General features: G+C 43.6%; 2 long non-coding RNA genes across 2 annotated transcripts; both read right to left on the bottom strand.

Moving 5' to 3' along the window:
* Nucleotides 1–2,425: 2,425 nt before the first annotated feature.
* On the bottom strand, nt 2,426–3,897 carry LOC103656405. Its single transcript, XR_566614.2, has 3 exons — nt 3,843–3,897; nt 3,055–3,152; nt 2,426–2,512 (listed from the first exon to the last, which is right to left on the bottom strand). It is a non-coding gene; the product is annotated as an uncharacterized LOC103656405 (long non-coding RNA).
* A 1,917-nt stretch (nt 3,898–5,814) lies between these two features.
* Nucleotides 5,815–10,000, bottom strand: LOC103656406. The gene is made up of 4 exons (XR_566616.2): nt 9,573–10,000; nt 7,992–8,158; nt 6,708–6,755; nt 5,815–6,483 (listed from the first exon to the last, which is right to left on the bottom strand). It is a non-coding gene; the product is annotated as an uncharacterized LOC103656406 (long non-coding RNA).
* Between the last annotated feature and the right edge of the window lie 16,368 nt (nt 10,001–26,368).

The following is a 26,368-nucleotide window of genomic DNA, read 5'->3' as shown; positions in this document are numbered from 1 at the left end:
ACCTGCGGTTGATGGGGATGTGATGTAGGTGAAAGGAAATGTTGGCTATGTACACAGTGGCTGTGGCACTTGAACAGCATAGGGCAATGATAACTCTGAAATTATGGATGGAGTTCGCTTTTGTTAGCATTGATAGACCAGAATTAAAAAGGAAAAGGACAAACTCCTGTAAGCCAATTAACCACTCTGAGCTATGAAAGAGCAGGCCTCTATGACAGCATTTCAGGAGATCCCCAAAACCTGTAAAAAAAACCTGTAGCCTGTGTTGAATATTAGGCCAAGGTCCTAATCTTAAGGATAGTATTGCTTCAAAGTCTCAACAGATCTCTTATGTCAAAGTCAGTCCCTGATAAAAAGTAGAACTCTGAGTTCTGGGATAGAGATAATTAAATGGATAAGCATGGGAATTTTGAACCCCTGGATTCTCTTGAATCCTCCATGTTTGCAGAAGCCAGAAGAAAGAAGTCCAGCTAGAACCGGTCCCTCTCTTCCTTTGAGGATCCTGCAAGATCCAATCTGAGGCAGAGGTCTCATAAGATGACTCTTGTCCTTAAGATCTACCCCTGCCACCCTTCATTGCTCCAGGCTAACACTGGTAACTAGGATTAGGTCTCAGTATAGCCCCGGAAGGGAAATATCATTGCTGCTCCAGGAGAAAATCAAGTGTACACCAAAAGAATTATAGATATTGGCTAATATGTCCCAACAGAAACCAAAGGAGTGTATCTTGAGTGTGTTAAAGCAGCAGGGTAAGATATAAAGATAAGTAGGTGACAATTTATTAGCATGGAGGCACTTGCCCAAAACTCCGATTCAGTGTTTTGGCAAGAGCAACACCTGGAGCTGGTCCTAAAGCCCTGCCAGGAATGGCTCTTTTGAAGCTTGAACATAAGGAATGTATATCAACACATGAACACAGCTTCTAGTAATTAGTAAGTGGCTACGGCTCTGTAGAAAGTAAGGACCAAAACCAGTCTGCCTTTAGTGGAAAAGACATTAATAACCATTTACTGCCTTACCCCATGACTGTTTTATTTAAGTCTCCTGCTCCGTCACTATATAGCCTGCAGTGACCTTGATCTTTGAAGAATATTCTACAGAACACACTGGTGCAATATACGTCATACTAATTGGACTTGGTGAGCAGAAGTGATAAATACCCCCAAATACCCTAGTATTACAAATGCAGACCAGAGGGTGAGAGATAAAACTCATGAAGACTTATGGGGCGCCTGGGTGGCACAGCGGTTAAGCGTCTGCCTTCGGCTCAGGGCCTGATCCCAGCGTTATGGGATCGAGCCCCACATCAGGCTCCTCCGCTATGAGCCTGCTTCTTCCTCTCCCACTCCCCCTGCTTGTGTTCCCTCTCTCGCTGGCTGTCTCTATCTCTGTCGAATAAATAAATAAAACCTTAAAAAAAAAAAAAAACCCTCATGAAGACTTAAGGGTCTACCACATTGGTGAAGTGTTTAGGGATCCAATAGCCTATGGCATCCCTTAAAAGTTAAAGGACAGGTTGCTTCACCTTACATGAAGAAAGACAGCATTCTTTTGTGCTTGATGGACTTCTTTCAATTATGAAAGCAGCATATCCCACATTCGGGGATATTGCTTTCTCCATTTACCAGATATCTAGGAAAGCTCCCAATTTTGAGTCAGACCGAGAGCAAGAAAGAGAGCGCGCTGCAGAGAAAGTCCAAGCAACAGAGAAAGCTCTGCACCTGGGTTGTATGACTCAGTAGATGTGAAATGTCACAGGGATCCATGGTAGGTAAAAACCACTCTTGCAAGCTCTAAAGGAAAGTTGCCACATGTTTCTAGGGTTTTAGACCAGAGGTTGGAAAACTATGGCCTGGGGGTCAGTTCAACTTGTCCTGTTGTTTGGTTTTGATTTCGGTTTGTCTGGGTTTTGTTTTTTACAGCTCACAAGCGAAAAGCGGTTTTTACATTTTTAAAAGGGATGTTATAAAAAAGAATACACAACAGAAATTGTATGTTGTCTACAAAGTATAAAATATTTACTATCTGATCCTTTAAATAATTGTTTGAGAAACAGTTTCTAGTGTGTAACTGAGACCCAGTGGAGCCCAAGTGCTTTTTCATGGGACACTATTGACAATGCAATCAGAAGTCCCAATGACATGCTGGGTGTTACAAGATCTACCATGTCATAAGGTCAAGCATTCCAGAGGTGCCCGGCCAGCTCAGTTGGTAGAACATGTGACTCTTGATCTCGGGGTTGTGAGTTTGAGCCCTAGTCGGGTATGGAGATTATTTTTAAATAAAATCTTAAAAAAAAAAAAAAAGGTCAAGCATTCCGTGTACAATAGAAATGCTAGATTTGGGATCGGATCTAAGCAGGATGAGAAGGCATAAGTAAATTACAGTAACAAGTGACCCAAACTCCTGTGTCACTTACCTCTGTAGCACTGAAGACTCTTTCAATTCACTTCAATGATGGTGGCAGGAAAGTCAGGCCTGGTTCACAGGAAGATCAGCTAATATGTTGACCCTAATAAAAGATGGACTATGCTGAACCACAGCTCTATTCAGGGGTGGCCCTAAAGAACCCGTTGGTGATGAAGGAAAATTCTCCCAGCAGGTGGAGTTGATAACAGTACATTTGCTCATCACTTTATATGGTGGGATAAGTGGCTTGAGATATGGCTCTATATGGACTCTAGTGGTGAATGTTTTATCTGGTTATTCAGGGTGCTGGAAAAAGAAACATTGGAAGATGGGGACAAAGAGAACGGGGGAGATAAACAGGTGGACTTAAAGAAATAGGCACAAAGTGTGTAGATCTTTGTGCCTCATTATAACGTCCACCAGAGAATAGACATCACAAAATATGCACTCAGAAACCAGGCAGGCAGGATGACTTGTCCTATGGATGCCAGCCAGACTCTTTCCTTGGCCATCCCAATGCTTAAACAATAAGCCTACTAACGGAGGGGCCATAATAGCAGGGATGGAGGCTACGCATGGGTCCAACACCATGGGTTCCTTCTAATCAAAGTTGATCTAGCTGTTGTTACCTAATGTATGCCCAACCTGCCAGCAGAAGAGATGAATGCTCTATATCACTCCATTCCTTGAGGAAACCAGTCGGACACTTGGTAGCAGACTGATTGCATCAGATCCCTTCCTCCCTGGAGGGACAGCAATTGGTTCTTACCGAGATTGATAATGACTCCAGAAATAGATACTAATATGAACGTAAAACTGCTGCTGCTAGGGGCGCCTGGGTGGCACAGCAGTTAAGCGTCTACCTTCGGCTCAGGGCGTGATCCCGGCGTTCTGGGATCGAGCCCCACATCAGGCTCCTCCACTATGAGCCTGCTTCTTCCTCTCCCACTCCCCCTGCTTGTGTTCCCTCTCTTGCTGGCTGTCTCTATCTCTGTCAAATAAATAAACAAACAAACAAACAAACAAACAAAAAACTGCTGCTGCCTGCTGCGTAGTAAGTAATAAAGTTTCGCCTCTGACCTAGGAGTCTCGTGTCTTCTGTCAGCATCCCTGTAACCGTGGCTTGCAAACATAGTTCTTTTTTTTTTTAAAGATTATTTATTTATTTATTTTTGAGAGAGAGAGAAAGAGAGCACGTGCGCACACAAGCAGGGTGAGGGGCAGAGGGAGAAGCAGACTCTCTGCCAAGCAGTAAGCCCAGGGGGGGGACTCGATCCCAGGACCCTGGGATCATGACCTGAGCTGAAGGCAGACGCTTAATGGACTGAGCCACGCAGGCGCCCAGAAATACAGTTCTTGACATACACCTATACAACCTGTCTGTGTGACTGGGCCTCACCATATGCCTGAACCACAGGCCTCTCACTTCCTACCTCAGGGCTTCTGTGATGCCATCTTACAGTATGCCCACAGAAACAGGCTTGGCTCTTCTGCATGTGCAACCTGGAAGTGCAGGAAAGTTAACAGTCTGTGAAGCAAATCCTTGACCAATGAGGAATATAAGAGCTGATTCTTCTCAATTTTTTCTCTTGGTCAGATGGTCCCAAGATACATTTCATAAATCTCACAGTCCCACAGGCCAGTCTCCCTTAGTAGCAGACAACTAAAACTTTCCTTGTGTTGGCTCTTCTCCTTCCTAGTTTTATTCCTCACTCCTGCCCTCTGGAATTATACTCCCAAATAAACTACTGGCATTATGTCCTGGGTTCTACCTTGCGGGAAACCCAGACTGTGGCAATGCAACTTTAGATGTAGTGGCAAGACAGCTTAAAGTTTTCAGGCCTGAGTGATTGGAGGGTGGTAACACCATTAGAATAAACGTGCAATGCAGTAAGAGGAACACGTTTGTTACTGAAAACATTAATTTGAAATACTGGGTATATCCTTTTGATGCCCGGCGCACAGGATGTGATGCTGACCTAGTCTCAAGTAAAAGACAGATCTTCCATTCAGCTAACACATATTGAAAATCTACTATGTGCCAACCAGTTTTGGTTCAATGCCATGTTCTTAAGGATAGTTGACACCATGAAAGGATTAAGATCTGAGAAATGGGGAGAAGATAAGCAACATATCAGTAGAAGGAAGAGTAAATAATTAAGTACCCATTCTGTGCATGTGTAGCTCTGCTAGGAAGGAAACATATGTGATAGTCTTTGTAACTACTTCAAGGGGCTCATCAAACCTAATAGAGATGATGTTTTTATATAATATAGAGTTGGGAGTGAAAAATATCCTGAAAAGCAGTAGGAATAGAAGCTCTGAGGAGAGAGGGAGTCATTCCTTGCAGCTGAGATATTAGGGATGGTAGATGGTGGAGGGGGACTCTGGATGCCTAGCACCAAAACGTACAATAACCAGACCGAGGGCAGAACAATGCAAGCTGAGGAGATGACAAAGGCCCAGCAATGGGAGAGCATGGTTTGTGAGAATGTGGTAGTTAGGATCTTTAGCGGCAAAGATCACATTACTTTAAGTGATAAAGATTACTTTCAAAGCTATGCGGGAAAATAAAGAAGACAGGAATCTCAATCATGAGGGACTGAGGCCTCATGGGGGATTAAATTCCATCCGGGAACTGGGAGGTTACACTGGATCCAAGACAGCTCAAGGCATCAGGTGTTTTGTCTGGATCCCTTTCTGTGGCCTATCACTACACAGGGATGCTCTCCCTGCATCTATGGCCATTTGACTTCTTGTTTTGTTTCTGCACACTCAAGATTCTGTCTACCCCTGGCTTCTGCTGTGTCATAACTTCCAGTGACACCTTTTTCTCTGTATATCTTTCATCTTGTGACCCTGCTATTAACCACTTTACTGTCTGGGTCTCAAATGCAATCTTTGCAAGAGAAAATTTGATTGATCTGGTTAATTATTATCATTCTCGTTGAGCAACTCCCTTGGGCAATTGGACAGGCTATGAATAGAATGGTCAATCAGATGTGTCAAAGGTGACAGAGTCCTGTGGTATAGAACAAGGTGACCTCACAGCTGTGGGGGTGAAGGCACTGCTCCAATACTAGCATATTAAGCAGAGCAACTTGGCCTGATCTCAGGTATAACAAAGAGAAATAAACCTGCAACAAGATAATGATGACCATAAGTGCCAGGATAAGTCATTTCGATTTCATTGACTAGGACAGAGTTCTCAACCCTATCAGACCCCTTACTGTAATGTTCTCTCTATTTTTCTCCCTCCCCTTTTTTGGTTCTTGTTTTTGTTTCAAACTCTCTACTCTTCTTAAATGGGGTACATATGTACTATAGTCTAACTACACACACACACACACACACACACACACACACACACATATTTTTAAATCAACAAAGTGCTCTGTCTTACAAAAAACAAAGAAAAGTTATTTTTAATAAAATAATATGTACTTCAGTATGTGATTGCTCATGCATAGCTATACCAGAAGTCATAAAGCGGTAGTCAGATGCTTGCAACTATACATAGCAAAACTATAAATGTTACAGTTGCAATTTGGACTGATACAAGCTTGTTGTGTTGGTGACTCAGATGCCTTCAACAACGCTGCAATCAGCAATGTAACTTTTTGAAATGGTATCATCAACCCCTAGCATAGTGTCTAGTTAAATTTAGTATTTTTTCAGAAGAAAAAAAAATCTGAAAACAAAAGATACCCATTAAAGATTTTAAAAAGACAAGTATCTGGATCAGAACAAACTTCAGGAAGATTTAAGATTCTTAAATAATGATGAGGTTCAAGGTCTGGTCGTTTTCATCTTTGGCTGATCTCCCACTCTTACCCCAGTGCTTATAAGTAGTAGGCACTCAATATATGTTTTTGAATTGAATTGATTTGAATCAAATAATATCTCCAGGAAAGTACCCACAGGGCCCTTTGGTATAACATTATCTTAGGGCAGAGCTCCAGAAAGGCAGCAGTAGTGGAAGCAACTCCCTCACCACAGGACCCAAAGTCAGTTGTATCTCCATTTCTCATGTGCAGGACCCTGGAGTGTGAAGCAGAATTTCTAGGTCCAGCTCTGTTGAAAAAAAAAGGGGGGGGGTAGTAAAAGAAAAAAAAAAAGCTACATCTATTAGATCATCTCAGGATTTTCTAGCAACAAACCCAAGGAACCACAACAACAGGAGTCTTAAACAAAAACCCATTACAGGTAGCTGGCACACATGTTCCAACTTTTGGTTGATTATTTAAAGAAACATCTTCAGCACATAGCATAGTGCCTGGTCCATAAGAGCCACTTACCAAATATGTACTGAATGGATGAATGAATAACAGCAGTTGAAAAAGTACCTAAGACAGAAAAATGGAAAAGGAAAATTCTAGCGTGTGTTACACCAGAACCAGATCTAGGACTCAGATTAGTTTTGTTTGAAGAACTATTAAGCTTTCTGACTCAAAAGCAAGCAATCAGGCCACATGTTCAAAACAAAACGACAAGAAATAAATAAGTAATGGGCACCTGGGTGCCTCAGTGGGTTAAGCATCTGCCTTCAGCTCAAGTCATGATCCCAGCATCCTGCGATTGAGTCCCACATCCGGCTCCCTGCTCTGCAGGGAGTCTGCTTCTCCCTCCCTCCTCCCACTAGTTTTCTTAATCTCGCTCTCTCTCTCACATACATAAATAATCTTAAAAAAAAAAAGAAATAAGTAATATATTTGCATAGTTACAATGTAGCACTGGAGAGTTTAAGATGAAAAGTAACAGCTTCTCGATCTTTTCCCTCCACCTTCTGTCCCACTGCCTCCAAATAGGTACAAGTTTCTATGTATCAACTTTGTTCCAAAGATCTTGTGACATTATACCTCTTTTCAGCTTTATCCATCTTCTCTAACTATGGAATTACTGATCTGATCGAGAAGGCTTACACACTGAGTTGACTTTCAAACGGCAGGGAAAGTTTGCAAGGAACTGCTTCTACAATTTCAGCCTTGGTAGGCGTGGTAGATGTGCCTGTCACTGCTCAACACATAGCTATTGTTGTCTTTAGTAGCAAAAAAATAATATTTATAAGAAAACATCAATGGAGCACTACGTACAGGCATGATCTAAGCACTGTACAAATATGACCTCATCTAGCGCTCACAACAGTTTATGAGGTACACACTGTTACTAACTCCATTTTCCAGATAAGGAACGGAGACTGACAGGTTAAATAACGTGTTCCAAGTCACACAGAAGACTGTAAACAGCAGCAGCTGAACATCAACTGCTTGATGAAAATCTGAAAATGTCTCAGGCACAACTCTGAATCCCATTTGTGCCAGACTCCTGGAAAGGTCTAGTCTTTTTAAATGTATACCTCATAGGGGCGCCTCGGTGGCTCAGTCTCTTAAGTGTCTCACTTCGGCTCAGGTCATTTTCTCAGGGTCCTGGGATGGAACCCCTCATTGAGCACCTAGTGACACCCCTCCCGCAAACCCCCAAGCTCAGTGGGGAGTTTGCTTCTCCCTCTCCCTCTCCCCACACTTGTGCTCTCTCTCAAATAAATAAGTAAAATATTTAAAAATAAATAAATAAATGTATACCTTATAGCATTAAAGGAAGGCTATGAATATCCAAGTGGGATGAAATATCAAAAGAAGAATTGGAGAAATTTTGCCAGTTCTAAAAGAGAAAATAAGCTTTCCTACAGTGCAATGGTTGGCAGCCACTTTTCCACATTCGGTTCCACCATTTTGCCCAGAGAGGTTTCCTGATGGAAGACAAACATGGACAATCAGAAACAAGAGAAGAGCAATTCGGGTCAATAATCTACAAGCACAGTATAGGAGGATAATTCAGTAGTTTATGTGGTGAGCATAATGTAGTTATTTAAAACAATGATCTTGAAGATCTGTGAGACACGGGCAGATGTTTATATAACATTACCTAAAGACGGTAAAATAGAAGATGATAGCTCTGGTGCAGCGATGTAAAAACCTCTTATTGTGAGCAAAAATGTAAGTGGAGAGCAAAAGTAATTGTGGTTTCCAGTTTTAGGGACTGTAATTAGGTATGATTCCCAAACACCACCACCCCCCCCCCGGTCCAGAAATTTCTATAGTAGCGTTTTGACTAAAATAAGAAACTTGAATAAAAACAATAAAATGTACAAAAATGGGTTTCTGGCCTCAGTAGTATAGTGGTGGGGAGAAACTGGAGAAAGATCTGTGGATCAAGTTTATAGGGACCTCTAGAAAGTTCCCCGTGCAGTGCTCTCATCCAGGTAGGAGCTTTATTTTAGGTAAACCTTTGTTCCAAAGTTTACTTTCTCTTGGAATTCTGGAAGTTTTGCTTTTGCATTAAAAAAAAAAATTGTGTGTGAGTGTTTTCATTATTATTTACTGCATTTTGGAACTGAGTCAGACAAATCATTTTTAGTCCTGGGCAAGTCCCTTCGATCTTCGGAATCTACCGTCTTCGACACAAAGCTTGCCTCTTTTCCCAAGGTCGGTAGCTTCCCAGGAAATCTGCGGACACGACCCGCTGCTTCGGGCTACCTCGCGATTTCGCTTCCAGCGCCCGGGCGCGACCGCCGCAGCTCTGCGCCGAACCGCGTCCTCGCGGGGCGGTGTCGACGGACGGCGGCGGTCGGCGCGCAGCCCTCGGAGCCCGGAGCTGCGCCGACTCAGCGCCTCCGTCTCCGGCCGCCGGGGCCGCCGTCCCGAGTGTGCGACGCCGGGCGTCACGACCCCCCTGGGCGGGAGCCGCCGGGCGCCAGGCCCCCTCCCCGCGCGCTGCGACCCGGCCCCGCCGTGACTCGGCGGCTTCCGGCGCGTGCGCGCTGAGCCGCCGCCGCCGCGACGCGCCTTCTTCCACCCCTCGGTGCGCGCCTCGAAGGTCGGGAGGGGGACTGGCCGCTCGCTGAGGCGTCCCCGCCCTGCGGGGCTTGCGCCCTTCTCGGCTGGAGGAGTGGGGGTCTCAGCTCGGGAAAACAGCCTCGGCCTGCAGTGCAGAGAGTGGACAGCCTCGGTCTGCGCAGGGGAGGTCTAGGGCAGCCCTGGGTCTTTCGAGCCCGACGACCTACGTCGGCAGCTCAGTCCTTCACTTGCAGGCGTGGGACCCCCCGAGTTGCTTAATCCCGCCAAATCTCACTGCACATGGGCAAAATGGGGGTGAGGCCATACCCATCTTGGTGCCGTTGGCACAGCCCAGCCAATCTCAGCGTTTGTTATTATTTCCCGGAAATCCCTAGTAGATGTCGTTCTCCCTCTCTCCGTGCCACCGCAACCGTCCCGCGCTTCTTAACATCTCAGGGCGGGGGCCCTGCTGTGACTCCTGACTGGTTCGGCCGCGTTCCCATCCAGCTCTCGCGCAGTGACCCGGTGCGCCCTGAAGGCACACTGTGCTGCTCAAGACCCTGCCCTGCTCGAGAAAATGTAGCACTTGGCTGTTGCCTTTCGGTTTGAGCAGAAAGTCCTTTTTCCCGGCACTAAAGCCTGGCTCATCCACACCCCCATCCCTCCCATCAATATTTCATGCTCGCTCTTCATCCTACATTGTGGCACCCCTGCAGGAGCTGGGGGTTGGGGAGATAAACACGTAAGCACATACTTACAATACCGTGTAATAAGTGCTCTGGTGTAAGTGTGAGCAGGACAGGGAGCGACCAAGTGAACAGAGGGGAAAGGTTGGAAAGGCGTGCGCACGCGCTCGGTCTCTCTAAAATAAATACATACATCTTAAAAAAAAAAAGCCAAAATTATGATTTAAGTACTTTGAGAGGATGGGGAACAAGTGGGACTGCGTATTTGGTGTATTTGTAAGGGTTCTACATCCGCATCTACCACAACAGCAAGGCCATAAAGCATGTTTAACACACATACATCAGGAAATAACAACATAAACACATTGTTTTAAATATGGAGGTAAATACCCGAAGCAATAGGGAAAGTGGAAAATGGTTGTCCTTGGGCTATGAAGATCAAGGCAGAAGACAACTGTTTTTCACTATACATTTTTTTTAAAGATTTTATTTATTTATTTGAGAGAGAGTGCTCGCGCGAGCCCGCACACAAGCAAGGCGTAAGGGCAGAGGGAGAAGCAGACTCCGCGCTGAGCAGGGAGCTCAAGGCGGGCTTCCGAGGACCCCCGGGATCATGACCTGAGCTAAAGGCAGATGCTTAACCAACTGAGCCACCCAGGCACCCCTCGCTATACATTTTTTAGTGGCATTGAAGTATTGAAATATTTTTCAATATTTCAGTGAACATTTTTAATGAAAAAATTTAAAAATTCATTTTTTATATGGATAAACATAAAATCATACAAACTCATAGTCCCATAATTTCATTTCTTTAAAAAAAAAGATATTTATTTATTTTAGAGAAGAAGAGAGAGAGCAGGGGCAGGGGCAGAGGGAGAGCTAGAATCCTCAAGCAGGATCGACTCTGAGCGTAGAGCCCTAAGTGGGGCTTGATTCCACCCCCCCCAGATCATGACGTGGGCCAAAACCAAGAGTCAGCCACTCAACCCACTGAGACACCCAGGAGCCCCTCCCATACTTTCCTTTCTATGTATATATATACACCAAGGTGATGATTACAGATAAGGGCCAAAATTTATATATAATAGTCATTGTAGGATAATTTAGTCAGAAGCAAAAACAAAAAACAAAAACAAAAAAAAACCAAAAAACCAAAATGGCAGCAATGTAAATGTCTAACAGTGCAATAATCTAAAGACTCATGATGCTTCTTGAGAATTATTTAATTTCATAGTAAAATGCTAATTTAAAAATGAGTGAAAAAAAGCAATGCATAAATACATATGTTCTTAGTAAACAGACTGGATGGTAGTCCTTTAGAATGCTTATGCTGTGTACCTCCAGGAATTAGGATTATGGAATTAAGATCGTGTCAGTTGGGTTCTATAGGAAGCAAATGCTGAGTTGGAATTAGTGAAAAATTTGTTGGGGAGTTAAACCAATAAAAAGAAAGGGGAGGAGGTAGAATTGGGCAGATGTGATATAAAATCTTTCCCAGCACAGCAGGGAACTTTGGAGGAGAGATTGCCTGTTGGAGGTGTCCTATGATGGGCAGAAATAAACAGGCCTTGGTACCAACACCTTCCACAGTCATTGGTTGGGGCCACTCTGAGAGCAGACTGACCTTGGCTGGACAGCTGAGGATAACCAAGAGGTCAACAGCTGAATGCTGTCACTCCCTGCAGCCAGGCAGTAACTCCTTTCTTGAGGGGAACCCTGACCAGGGCTCTATCTGCAACAAAGTGTGATTTTTTAAAAAAACTTATTTTTATAGGTTTATGGTAAGATACATGTGCTTTTAGAGTATTTATTTATTTATTTATTTATTTATTTATTTATTTATCTAGGTCAGAGGTCACTGCTGTCTCTTTCTGGCTGGCTGCGTATGCTCCAAGTACGTAAGATTGCCAGAGCTGAGTGCTGAGTTCCAGTATCTCCTCTGTGTGATGAGGAAATCTTATCTCACTAGACTTGTGAAAATAATATTAGTTCTTTCACTCACTCAACAAATACTTGTTATGTGTCTACCTATTAAACTACGTACTAGGCTCTTTGATGTAAAATTAATGAGATGTTGATCACACACTTATAAATCTTGCAGTTTAATAGATGAAAGAAGTCATAAGTCATGCACTTAATGTGTTAAAATGTATATGCCCTTAGAGTTTCAGTTTTGCAAGATGAAAAGAGTCCTGGAGATTAGTTGCACAACAATGTGAATACACTTAACATTACTGAACTATATACTTAAAAATGGTTAAGATGGGGGCGCCTGGTGGCTCAGTGGTCAGGGTCCTGGGCTCAAACCCCACATCAGGCTCCCTGCTCCGCGGGAAGCCTGCTTCTCCCTCTCCCCCTCCCCCTGCTTGTGTTCCCTCTCTCTCCGTCAAATTAAAAAGAAAATGGTTAAGATGGTAAATTTTATGTTATATGTGTTTAACCGCAATTAATTTTTTTTTTTAAGCAGGAAGAAAGAGAGAGAGAGAGGAGGGACAGAGAGAGAGAAAGAAAATCTCAAACAGGCTCCATGCCCAGTCCTTGAGCCCCACACAGGACTCAGTCCCACAACCCTGAGATCATAACCTGAGCTGAAATCAAGGGTTGGACGCTCAATTGACTGAGCCATCCAGGCACCCCTGAAAAATTTATTTATTGTATGTACCCTATGACTTAGCAATTATACCTCTAGGTATGTATCCCAAAGAAACTCTCACCCCTGTGTACAAAGAAACCAGTATGAGGATGTTCTCTGCCCCATTGTTTATAAAAGCAAAAAGGTGGAAGCAGCCTAAATTTTTATCAGAGGAATGGGTAAATAAAAGTATATTCATATATCAAACTGAATTGGCCTCAAAAATAACTTTGGGTGATAAAAGCAAGATGCAAAATGATACATATATCTTGATACCATCAATGTAAATCTGAGGACACAACATCATAATCCCTTGGTGATGGATACATCTATGCATGCAGATAAAATTATAGAGAATGGAATGGAAGGATTCACACCATACTCATGGGGCAGTTGCCACTGGACATTGAGAGGGGAGATGGGACTGGGTGGGAGAGTCTGTGGTTAAAGGAGACCTAATTTTATCTATAATATTTCACTTCTTTTAGAAATACAGAGGCAAATATGAAACTGTAAAATCAATTGGTGGTTCTACGTGGTGAGAGTATGTACAAGTTTTATTTTATTACACTGTTGTGTATTTTAAATTTTGATTTTTAAAAAATAAATGGCTGGGGCCCCTGGGTGGCTTAGTCAACTGAGCATCTGACTTCAGCTCAGGTCATGATCCCAGGGTCCTGGGATTGAGCCCCGCACTGGGCTCCCTGCTCAGCAGAGAGCCTGCTTCTCCTTCCCCCTCTGTTGCTCCCCCTGCTTGTGTGCTCTCTCTCTTTCACTGTCAAATAAATAAAATCTATTAAAAAATAAATTATTAAGAAAATGACTACAAGGGTTTTTTTGGAGGGATTGTTTTAAAGCAAATGGTTCACACATAAGCAGAGAGACAGGTGAAGTTCTGTGGGAGTTTAAAATGGAGAGACATTATCAAAGGCAGGGTGGGAGAGAGAGGAGGTCAGAAAAGGCCTGTGAACTGAGGCTTCAGGGATGGAGAAGATGAAGATAGATGAGAAGGGGACTGTGGAGCGGTAGTCCAGGCAGAAGGAGTGGCACAAAAGAGGCGTGGAGACAGGAAAGCAAGGGTAGTAGTCAGGTTGGCTGGAGCAGAAGATACCCGATAACAAATAGCAGGAAGAGGGGCACCTGGGTGGCTCAGTCGGTTAAGCGTCCGCTCTTGATTTAGGCTCAGGTCATGGTCTCAAGGTCGTGAGGTGGAGCCCCACATAGAGCCCCTCATGGAGCCCCTTGGTGTTCATGCTCTCTCTATCAGATAAATGAATAAATCTTTAAAACAAACAAGAAAATAGCACGAAGTGAGATCTAAAAAGTGGTTTCTGCCTCATCCAAAAGGACCCTTTGATGCGAAATCAAAGAATTTCAGTCTGTTCTGTAGATCTTTAAAGGTTTGGAGTTGGGATGACGGGATCAGAACAGGAAGATTAACCTGATAGTGAAATATAAAATAGCTAGAAATAGAGAAGTACCAGAGGCAGAAAGAGCAGCTAGGAGGAATGCTTGTAGGAGTCCAACGGAGGGATGAATATAGGTCCTCTCCTCTACCCTCCCTTTTTTCCATAGCTTTCCTAATCCCTTTTGAGCACACACGATTAGTCTCTGAAATAGTGTGTCTGCCTCTGGGTGGACGTTTCCCAGCCATTTTTCATGTTCTTGCACGTGGCTGAGGTTTACAACACGCTCTCCTTAGTTACGGTGGTTCACCGAGGCGGGGTTTCTAAGGACAACTGGTAGAAACGTGCAGTTTGAAAGAGGGTCCAAGTGATTTTCTGATCCGTCAGAACTTTCATCCTGTGCAAGCGCTGTCCAAAAATGTTCAAAGGGTCCCATCACCTGGTTCTATTCAAAGATTCTAGTCTCTAGAACAGGGCAGAAGGCGCTTTCCTCAGAGCACTCCACCCCTGGATGGGCAGTAGCGTTAGCCCCTCTCCTGTACGGGTTCTATAATCCAGCCATGTTGATATGCCATGTAAACCCGCAGACAGAGCCATTTTCTCACTCCTGCCTTTCATTTAACTGGAATTCTCTTTCTCCCAATCTCTGCTTATCATAAATTCTGTTCATTCTAGGGACGCCTGGGTAGCTCAGTCAGTTAATTGTCTGACTTTGGCTCAGGTCGTGATCTCAGGGTCCTGGGATCGAGACTCTAATCGGGCTCTTCGATCAATGGGGAGTCTGCTTACTCCCCTGCTCATCCCCCTCCCCACTCTCTCCCCTTCCCCCTGCTCATGCACTCTCTCTCTCTTTCAAACAAATAAATATCTTTGAAAAAAATTCTGTTCATTCTAGGGCTCAGATTTAACTTCTTCCATGAAGCTTTTTTTGATCACGCCAGAGGGAATTATCTTCCTTTATCAAGGCTTCTGCCAGTCACAAGACTGCCTCTCTCTCTAACATTGTGTTTCTTCCCTTAGATTATTTATTTATTTATTTATATTTTAAAAAATATTTTATTTATTTGAGAGACAGCGAGGCAAGGAGAGAGACCACAAGCAGGGAGGAGGGGCAAAGGGAGAGGAAGAAGCAGGCTCCCCACCCAGCAAGGAGTCTGACAGGGGGCAAGACTCTGGGATCATGACTTGAGCTGAAGGCAGAAGCTTAACCAACTGAGCCACTCAGGTGTCCCCCTTACTTAGATTTTGAATCTCTGGTGGTAGTGACCAAGTTTCTTTGCCTTTTTTTTTTTTTTTACAATTTTTTTTTTTTTTTTAAGTAGGCACCTTACCCAATGTGGAGCTTGAACTCATGACCCTGAGATCAAGAGTCGCATACTCTACTGACAAGCAGCCAGGTACCCCTTGTTTTTGTTTTTTAAATCCCCGAGCCCAAAGTCCTTGCAGCTCAAGATGTTTGATAGTTCAGGGGCGCTTGGGTGGCACAGTCGTTGAGCGGCTGCCTTCGGCTCAGGGTGTGATCCCGGCGTTATGGGATCGAGCCCCACATCAGGCTCCTCTGCTGTGAGCCTGCTTCTTCCTCTCCCACTCCCCCTGCTTGTGTTCCCTCTCTCGCTGGCTGTCTCTATCTCTGTCGAATAAATAAATAAAATCTTTAAAAAAAAATGTTTGATAGTTCAAATAAGCACCATTTATTGAAAGCCTTTTAGTGCTGGGCACCATACACATTATATCTATTCCTCATAATAACCCTAGGACATAGGTAATATTATCCCCATTTTACAAAGGAAGAAACAAAGCCTTGGAAGTATTAATTAACATGCCCAATATATACAGCTAGAAAATAGGAGCTTTAGGGTTTGAAAAGGGCTCTGATAGGCTCTGAAGCTTGTGTTGTTTTCATTGCATTATGCTGCTGTTCTTATGCAATAGTTGAATGAACGAAGAATACGTTTTTGAGCACATTTTTCTTCAACTTGCTCTTCTTTGCTGTATTATTTCCAACGTGGAGGTTTAACCCGCTGGTAAAGCAGAAGGAAATAAGTCAGTCTTGTCAGTCAGTCTTGTCAGCTGTATTAATTCTATTCATTACTTACTTGTTTGTTTGTTTGTTTGTTTGTTTGTTTTAAATAAGCTCCACACCCAACTCATGACTTGAGACGGAGAGTTGCATGCTCTACAGACGGAGCCAGCCAGGGGCCCAGCTGTATTAATTTTAAAGTAACAGAAATACAACTCCTACTGACTTACACAAAAAAGTAGATGTGTTAAAACTAAGGATTCCATTGGTGGACTGCTGGCTTTAGGATTGGATCTGTGTTGTAAGAAACTTACTTCTCTCTCTCAGTTTTGCTTTCCTTTGAGTTGACTTTCTTCCCAGGCAAGATTTCCCTATGTGGGAACGATGACGGCCACCAGCAGCTCCGGGTTACATTCTACCAATTTAGTAACCCTCGCAGAAAGCATCTCTATCATCCTCAGGTAAGACTGTCACTGGTCCAGCTTGGGTCACGTGCACATCCCTGATACAATCACTGTGTCCGAGGTGTGTTGTGTTGCTCTGGTTGGCCAGGGCTAATGCTGGAGTTTGGGTCAACCCTACCAGAACTTTATGGATTGAGAATGGGGAAGGGAAAATCATGGTATCAGACCAGAAGGGGTGACGGGCAGGCAGAATGGATGTCTGTCACACACACATCCACTGAACTAGGACTCAACAATCCCTGATCCAGGTCGACTGTGCCTGCATAGAGAGCACAGGACATTCTATGATCTGTCCTCCAAGGGCTCATGACAAAGGGCTGTGCTTTTCTGGGTTTGGTCCCAAGGGTTGCACTGCTCTTCAGACCAGTTGTATAATGAAACATCCTGCTCAAGGGAAATGGTGCATGCCTGGCTTGAGTTCTGTGGTGGCCTAGGGCCAGCTGAGAGGGGACAGAGTGTCAGCTGCAGAAGCACTGGGCAGGCAAATCTGCCATTGGGAGGGCACACTGACAAGCAGCAAGCAGTATGATAGGCAAGCAGTTGGTATCTGAAGCCAAACAGAAAATGACACGTTGTCTTACTGAGAGACAGAGAATTCTGAGATAGTAGATAATACTCAGGATTTCAGACAAACAGATAAGTCTGGTCAGCAGGTAGTAGGACCCCAGTCACTGAGCTACAGTTCAGGGACATTCCAATCCCAAGGAGTGGGGGACTGAAAGGAGCAGGCATGCCCCAGTGGCAGGGCTATCAGGATAGGATGTGAGGCGCTAGGGCGGGAATTCACGGACTGGGTCTGGAGTCCAAGGCACGGCTGAGTCTGAAGAATGAGACTGAAGGTCAGCTATCTGATAGAACTTGGACATAAGTTCAGACTAGCGACAGCCTCGGTAGAAACCCTAAAGTGAGTGCCATAAATTCCTCCTGCCTCCGTGTAGGATCCACTGACTGGTCAAGACTGAGCCTGCAGGTGCTTTGGATGGCCTCAGCCAAGGGGAAGGAGGGAGACAAAGGTTGGTCCCATCACAGGGGCTAACGAATTACAAAATGTAAGAGGCATTGGAATGAGGCATCTCATTGGAATGCATAACCTAATAAAAAATTAAATTGAAAATTTTCAGCTGTAATGTGTTAGGAAACAGAGACCTGGGAAAAAATTAGATGCCCTTGTAACAGGATGTTAAATGAGATTTCCCTATTTCATTAGTTTCATAGCTTAGAATAATAGGTGCCAAGTGCCCCCATATTTATTATAAGATGTGTCAGATCACTTGTGCATGACTTGCTCAGGGGGTAGCCCCCTAATTGGTTCTGAAACCTGTCGCCTGTCACCCACTTTTGGGCCAGAGAAAAGGCAAAGAGAAGAGGCTTAAAAAGTGAGGATTTCTTTGAAGAGAACTGTGTTTGAACAGAGTGCTGTGTTTTTCTCACTCTCCAGTCAGGGGACGGTAAAGAGTGGGGATCTGCCATGAGAGGAAACTGATTGACATCTCATGGCCATGTGTGCGGAATGGAGGAAATGCCTTGAGGTAACCAGGGACTAGAGTGGAGTATGGGGAGAGAGTACTTGGGACAATCTGACCTGAGGGGTGTAGAGACTGATGTCTTATCCCTCCTGAGGGCAGGTCAGAGGCTGGACGACCAAAGAGGATAAGTTAAGGGGATAGGAAGGCAGAGTTACAGAGTGAGTTCGAAAGGCATTAATAAGAAAGAATAAAATTGTTCTTTCCTTTGGATAAAAGAGAAGAAGTCTGAGCTGTCTTTTTAGCTCTTCTGTATATTAACTGGGCTAGTTGGAAAGAAGCCACTTGATCTTTCTGGGTCTCAGCTTTCTTTTCTATAAAAGGAAAAATTGGACTAGACTGTCTTTAAGCCACCTTCTATGACTTTCTAATTCCATGGGTGTATTCGGCTGAACTCTATGGTGACTCCTGGAGTAGAACAGGTTATTATAGTATACAGACATCCCATTACTCTAGATGCTAGAAGTTCAGGTCTCAAGGGTGCAGCATTATTCCCTTCCCCACCCCCTCGTCTCGTAGCAAGTATTTAAAAGATGAACTAATTTAAACATTTTAAAAGAAAAAGTCACCCATTATAGCACTAACCAGACACATTACTAATTATATTTTGGCATATTCCTTTCTAGATCTTGACCACTTATATGTGTATTTGCCCCGGGTGCAATCACTGACACATACTTCTTGTGTTCTTATGGCACACCAGTTCAATAATAAATTGTGCATGACCGAGAGGAAACCTTGGGGTGCTTCCAATTATTGCACAATAAGAGCAGGCAAGGAACAAGCTGGCCTTTGAGAATACAGTCTTTTGGGGCACAGGACTACTCTGGTGTGGCCTCTCTTCCTCCTCAAGTCCCCTTCCCCCCTCCCCACTTCCTGATCCTTTAGCAACAACAGGAACTCAAGAGGCCCAGTAGAGCTAAGCCACAGCAGCTTGTGATCTACTTGACATTCACTTTGAGGTTGTTTCTGGCTTAGAAATACCAGGTGATCCATTTAGCAGACATTGCAATAGCCCCCAGAGAGTTATGTTAAGCCCCTAAAATCACAGGGAAAACCATTATTAAGGGGACGTAGAGATGCACTGGTGATCCTGCTGTTGAGGTAGGAATGAGGAGATGTTTGCAGATGATCACCAAGGTGATGACCCTCTGCACACTTCAGTGCCAACGCTGTGTCTCCACCCCTATGACTTCAGTCCCACTCATAGGAGCACACCTGAGTCCAGCCCCAGCAAAGCCAAGTTTTTGGAGAAGTCCTTGTACTTCCTCACCTACGCAGAGAAGGAGATGGTTCAGTTTGGACCTTGAGATGCTGTGTCCTATAACTTAGTCCTATAACTTATTGTGGAAACTTAAAGAGCCAGGTGAGACGTAAAGGGCAATGGGGCTAGAGAAGCAGGTGGGTAAGGACTGGATGGCGTCCCTTGGGCTTACAGAGGAAGAGGAGTCTCAGGTAACTTGAAGCAGGGATGGGACATGCTCAGATCTATGTTTTAAAAAGATCACTCTGGTAACAGTGTGGGGAATGATTTGAAAAGGGCAAGGCTGGAGGCAGAGACCTGAGGTTATTATAATTGTTAAGACATTAACATTTCTAGAAAAGCACAGGATTTCATCATTAGAAGAGAAAAAGGACAAAATACACAAGATACTAGACAAAATACTATTCCCCTTGAAGAGCTCCACAGCTAAAAGATCTTTTCTGTGGGTTGCCTTTTTATTTGGCATTGAACATGTTAAAGAAATATACGTGCACATTATTTTCTGATTACAAAAGCAATCCATACTCATTGTTAAAATTTCAAACAATTCAGAAATATTTAATTCAGAAAGTAAAAGTCCTGCACAATCCCCACTTCACCCTCCTTTCAAGGTAACAGCTGTTACTAGTAAAATACCTTTCTCACAGTGGGAAATCCTGCTCTTACCAAAGGACTTGAAACGCCAGATCTCAAAAGGCAATGCAATGCTCGGATTCCCTGAAGAGTAAATGATGAAAGATTATTCAGAGGAGGAAAGCTGAACAGAAATAACTGGGTGAAACAGATTAAATGCTAAAAGAGCTAATTCCCAATCATGTCTTCTGCTAGAGGGTTCATTTGCCTGAAGCTACCTAGGGTATTTGACTAAGGGAGTAGCTAGTGTTCACTTAGGTGCAATGAATGAGCTCTAGACGTTTACCTTCCTTCTTGTTAACTGCTCATCTGTTGCAGTTTACTTTTGAAAAGAAAAAAAAAAAAGTAGTCCTGAGGCTAAAAAGGGTTTTCCATTCCTAGCAGGCCTGTTGACAGGGTGGATAACCACAGAAAATAATTCAGTATCTTTGTGCTCCTTTGTATTTGTCAGATTGCGATATTAATACGTCTTGCCTCCCCGGGGAGATGATGAAGCAATTGAGTGGTTTCTTCTTGGTCACTTGCTTTTGAAATGATAGGAACAATCCGGACTTGAGGCCCTTTTGAGAAAAGAATTGCCCATGCTAGACAATTCTTAGAGAGTTTCTTTGGAAAGAAAGCCTTTCTTGGAAACCATCCTGGGGTTTAACAACTTTTACCATCAGAAATTCTGAACTCTTTCAATTGCATATAACAGAAACTCAATTTAAAAAATCTTCAGTGAGGGGTGCCTGGGTGGCTCACTCAGTTAAGCTTCTGACTTTGATCTCAGCTCAGGTCTTGATCTCAGGGTGGTGAGTTCAAGCCCAGTATGGAGCCCACTTAAAAAAAAAAAAAAACCCAACAAACAAACAGGGGCGCCTGGGTGGCTCAGCCAGTTAAGCATCTGCCTTCAGCTTGGGTCATGATCCCAGAGTCCTGGGATGGAGCCTGGCATTGGCCTCCCTGCTCAGTGGGGAGCCTGCTTCTCCCTCTTCCTGCACTCTCTCTCTCTCTCAAATAAATAAATAAAATCTTTAGAAACAAACAACAAACAAACAAACAAGAAAAGGTTCTTGTTTCATTCCTCCAAAGCCTGACAAAGGTGGAGTTGGCTTCAGGTCTACAACCCACATCAGGAATTATAATTAGATTTGAGAGATTCTCCTTCAGTATCTGCACGATGCTTGAGCAGAGGAGGAAAATGTTCAGAAGCTGTGGAATACTTGGCCATACTCATACCAAAACATTGAGAGCTAGTCTTCAACGACGGGATACCTGAACAGCTGTGCAGAGAGAAATAGAGATAGAGGGGACTCTCAGGATCATGGTTCCTGACGGGTTTCCAGACCCTGTTTCCTTTGCGTTTGGATCCTGGCTACCTTGGAGCTTTGCTGAAATACCTTCTCTTTGCCCTAGTTTGAAGTGAATTTCTCTTACTACTTGCAAACCCAAAGAATTGTAACTGCTCTGGATTGAACTTTTGTGTCTCCTCAAATTTCATATGTTGAAGAGTTTATTTGCCAAGATGATGGTATGTAGAGGTGGGGCTTTGAGAGGTGATTAGATTTAAATGAGGCGATGAGAGTGGAGCCCCCATGATGGGATAATGCCCTTCCAAACCAGCTGAAGAGACACTAGAGCTCTCCTTCTCTGCCACAGGAGGAAACAACAAGATGGCTTGTGATTATCTGCCAGCCAGGAAGAAAGTCCTTACCAGGAGCCCAATCAGGAGGCACCTTGATCTTGGACTTCCCAGCTTCCAAAACTATGAGAAATGAATGTCTGTTGTTGAAGCCACCAAGTCTATGGTGTTTTGTTATGGTAACCCGAGCTGACTAGGATGATGACTGAGACAACTACTAAAGAAAATTAGTAGATAGACTTTGTTGTATGCCCCCAATTTCTAGTTGTCAAACCTAACGACTCTCATTCAATTTCCCCTCTTCTTTTTTTTAATTTTCTTTTTAATTAATTTATTTTTTAGCAGGCTCCACACCCAACATGGGACTTGAATTCATGACTGAGATCAAGAGTCACATGCTCTACTGACTGTGCCAGCCAGGTGCCCCTCAATTTCCCTTCTTCTTTGCAACGTTGACTATCCTTGCCTTCTTCAGTCTCTTCTCCCTTGGTCTCTGTGATTCCACCTCGTGCATGGATTCTCCTTTCACTTTTCTGACAGCTCTTTCTCTGTATCCTTCACTGTTTTCTTTTCTCCACTTGCCCTATAGAGATCTCTGAGATTCTGTGTTTAGACATCTTATCCTCTTGCTTACCTCTTTCCTGAATAATTTTATCTGCTCCAGCAAGCCACACTCTCTTCCAGGTTCCAGCCCAGTCTTGTAGGCTTCCTTCCCCAACACCTCTTCCCCTCTCCCCTAGGGTCCCTTTCCTGGTAACCCCCCTTCAATTCTCACTTTCTTGTCTAAATCCCTCCTTATCCCAACATTCATCCTCCTTCTTTTGCCTTGTACGAGTACCACTTTCCCAGAACATGTCATGGATTTTTATGCATTTTATGATTTGCTGATGGTTTCCTCCCTGGAATGCTCTTTCCCCACCTTTTCCTACCTAAATCCCACTCATCTTTCAAAGTCCAACTCAAAATGCTAATCCTTCCATGGAGCCTCCTTACACATCCTGTCAGGACCCACATTCACTTCTTTGGGTTCCCATAGAACCACTAGAACAAGTACTATATAATCTGATTGGAGTTATTGCTAGTTACATATTTTCCTTTCTCTCCTGGGAGAGTGTGATTTTTCCTGAGGGAAGAACCTGTCATAACAGTGCACTGCATGGGGCACCTGGGTGGCTCAGTTGGTTGTGTTCGACTCTTGCTTTCAGCTCAGGTCCTGATCTCAGGGTTGTGAGATCAGCTCCGCGTTGGGCTCAGTCCCGGGTGTGGGGCCTGCTTGAGATTCTCTCTCTCCCTCTCTAAAAAACAAAAAACCAAAAAACAACTGCACTACACAATTCAGATGCTCAATAGCATTTGTCAAATTGAGTCATAGAAGAAACTAACTGAAAAAGCTTGATCTTTGACAAGAGCCAATGTAGCTTAAGAAAGACAGTAATCCTTTGAGGGGATGTTCTCTTATATAAATTCTTGCTGTTAAAAAAATGGAATGAGGGGGCACCAGGCTGGCTCAGTCGGTAGATAAAGCATGCAAGTCTTGATCTTGGGGTGGTGAGTTCAAGCCCCACATTGGGTGTAGAACTTACTTAAATGGAGTGAGAAATAAACAATAGCAGACAGGGCAGATGCCCTCTTAACTCTTCTTGGTAGGTGACTGCATTTGGCCTTGATCCCGCAACCCGGGTGGGCCTTGCCTTTAAAATCTCTGCTTTGAATAAGCTGAGATTTCTTGAAATTCATATCTTGAGAGATTTTATTCTTTAAGGAAGCTGAAGAGAGAACTCTGAACTCACACATTATATGGTTTGGATGTGTGGTGGGCCCCACATACATGAATAGTTGGCTTATGAGGAAATCTAAACATATCAGGGCATAAGAAGCAATAGAGCATATTAGGTGGAAGCCTGGCTCTGGAACAGGACTGCTGGGGCCCGGATTAGGCAAATTAACTTCTCTGTGCCTCAGTTCCCTCTGTGTCCAGTGGAGATTGTCATGGACATAACTCACAATGTTATTATGAAGATTAAACAGGTTAATATATGTCAAGTTCTTGAACAGCCTAGGCATCTGGTAAGCATTCAATAATTATTAGATGATATTATTATTTTCAATCACCACTTTCTTTTTTTTTAAGATTTTATTTATCTATTTGAGAGAGAGAGAGTGAGCTAGAGAGAGCAAGCATGAGCGGGGAGAAGGGTAGAGGGAGAAGGAGAAGCAGACTCCCCGCTGAACAGGGAGCCCCATGCAGGGCTCAATCCCAGGACCCTGGGATCATGACCTGAGCCAAAGGCAGACGCTTAACTGATTGAGCCACCCAAACACCCCTCAATCACCACTTTCAACTGGGATGGCAAATCCCCCTCCACTGTAGCCTAATGACACCCTGGCAGATTCTATGACTTGACTACTACGATGCAGTTCAATCTGGTTTAAAACATCAGTCTCATGTTTGGTTCCAAACTCTGCCTGGCCCAATACAGGCGAGACTTACCTAGGAGGAAACTGGTTGACTTTTTCAATCATTTTCCCACTCTGGTGCCCCAGAGGGCAGGTGGATCTGGGTCATGTGCGTGGGCCGGTTCCGGGGAAGGGGTTAGGGAGAAGGATGAGACAGACAGTCAGAGCTCTCCTCACATAGCTAGCTGCCACCTGTTCAGGAGGCCTCCCTGAAATTCACTGCTGTGGTTCGGTTTTGTTCTGCTCCTGCTGTGGCCTCTGGCCTCTGATGAAGTCCCAATGGGTGCATGGGCTCCTAATGCACACTGTTCAGTTGTGCCCAGATACCTCATTAGCTTTAGAGTCCTGAAGCACAGTTGATGCTGGAGAGGAGACTGGAAATGATGCTTGATTTTGTTGTTGTTACTGTTCTGAGAAGCAGGAACAGCTTATAATCAGAACACTGTTTATCCCCACAGTGCCTGTGGAATAACCTTCCAGGGAGAATATATAAAAGAACTCAGTGTGGCCGAAGCAGATCACAGACCAGAAGGCCAGATGCTACTCAAAGGGCATCTGGATCTCAAGTCCTTGAAAGAGAGAGGCAATCCAAAATAACATTTATTGAATATCTACTAAAGCAAGATACTTACACCTAAAGCTAGGTACACATTATTTATTCTATGTGGTAAGGATTAGTTCCGTTTAACAGATAAGGAAAGTGAAGATAAAAGGAATGAAATCAATCGCCATTGGGAAACCCGGGTGGCTCAGTTGGTTGGATGTCTGCCTTCAGCTCCAGTCATGATCCCAGGGTCCTGGGATGGGGTCTCATGCAACTCCTTGCTCAGCGGGAAGCCTGCTTCTCCCTCTGCCTGCCACTCCCCTGCTTGTGCTCTCTCATTCTCTCCAACAAATAGATAAATAAAATCTTAAAAAAAAAAAAAAATCAATTGCCATTTTTTTTCTGAGGACCCTACTTCTTACATACAAATTTCTACACCAAATCTAGTTAAGATCTCAGAGAGGCAATACTATAAAAGTCATAGTTTGGACATTTAGGATAAAGCTGTGATTGGTAATATGACTTATTTATGATGCAAATATACAGCTTTACTTGGTATCAATTAATCACAAGTATAAAGGCCATAAAATACCCTTTTTTAAGATTTATTTATTTGAGAGAGAGAGAGAGCAACCAGGGGGAAGGGGAGTGGGAGAGGGAGAGAGAGAGTATCAAGCAGATTCCCCACTAGGCACGGAGCCCGACATGGAGCTAGATCTCATGACCCTGAGATCATGACCTGAGCCAAAACCGAGAGTCAGACACTCAACTGACTGAGCCACCAAGCGCCCCAAGGCCATAAAATGTCTTAATTTTTACCATCCTTATGGTCTTTTTCTCTCCAGCTTTTCTTTTCTTTCTTTCTTTCTTCTTTCTTTCTTCTTTCTTTCTTTCTTTCTTTCTTTCTTTCTTTCTTTCTTTCTTTCTTTCTTTCTTTCCTTCTCTCTTTTCTTTTAAATTCCAGTGTAATAAACATACAGCGTTGTATTAGTTTCAGGTGTACAATATAGTGATCCAAGCATTTTATACATTACTCAGTGCTCATCACAACAGGTGCACTCTTAATCCCCTTCACCTATATTACCCATCCCCGCCCCCCATAACCACCAGTTGGATCTCTAAATTTAAGAGTCTGTTTTTTCACTTGTCTCTTCTTTTCTTTGTTCATTTGTTTTGTTTCTTAAATTCCACATATGAGTGAAATCCTATGGCATTTGTCTTTCTCTGACTGACTTACTTCACTTAGCATTATACCTTCTAGATCCATCCATGTCATTGCAAATGTCAAGATTTCATTCGTTTTTAATGGCTGAATAACATTCTATTATATACATATATATCACTTCTTCACCTATTCATCTCTGGGTGGACACTTGGGTTGCTTCCATATCTTGACTATTATATAATGCTGCTATAAACAAAAGGGTGCGTGTATCTTTTTGAATTACTGTTTTCATATTCTTTGATAAATAACCCAGTGGAGTGGAATTACTGGATCATATGGTAGTTCTATTTTTAAGTTTTGGAGGAAACGCCATACTGTTTTCCACAGTGGCTGCACCAGTTTGCATTCCCACCAACAGTGCGCGAGCGTTCCTTTCTCTCCACATCCTCACCAGCACTTGTTTCTTATCCATCCGTATAGTCTTTTCACTGCAGAGAACTGAAGAAAAGGACGATCTGATTGACACTAAATTCAGTGGGCACGTTTTCTGTCCTTTTAAAATGTGTCATCTCTATACACATGCATTAATTGAGATTAATTGAGCAAACTTTTTCACTACTAATTTGCATGTTCCATTGAATAGCAGTATGTTTTAGGGCAATGCTTGCAAGAGCTATTGAGAGAAGCATGTATTAATGGTTTCTC

This window comes from Ursus maritimus, unplaced genomic scaffold (assembly GCF_017311325.1).
Source record: "Ursus maritimus isolate PB19 unplaced genomic scaffold, ASM1731132v1 scaffold_16, whole genome shotgun sequence".
In the NCBI taxonomy this organism is placed as follows: domain Eukaryota; kingdom Metazoa; phylum Chordata; class Mammalia; order Carnivora; family Ursidae; genus Ursus; species Ursus maritimus.
This window is presented reverse-complemented; position numbering and strand designations above follow the sequence as displayed.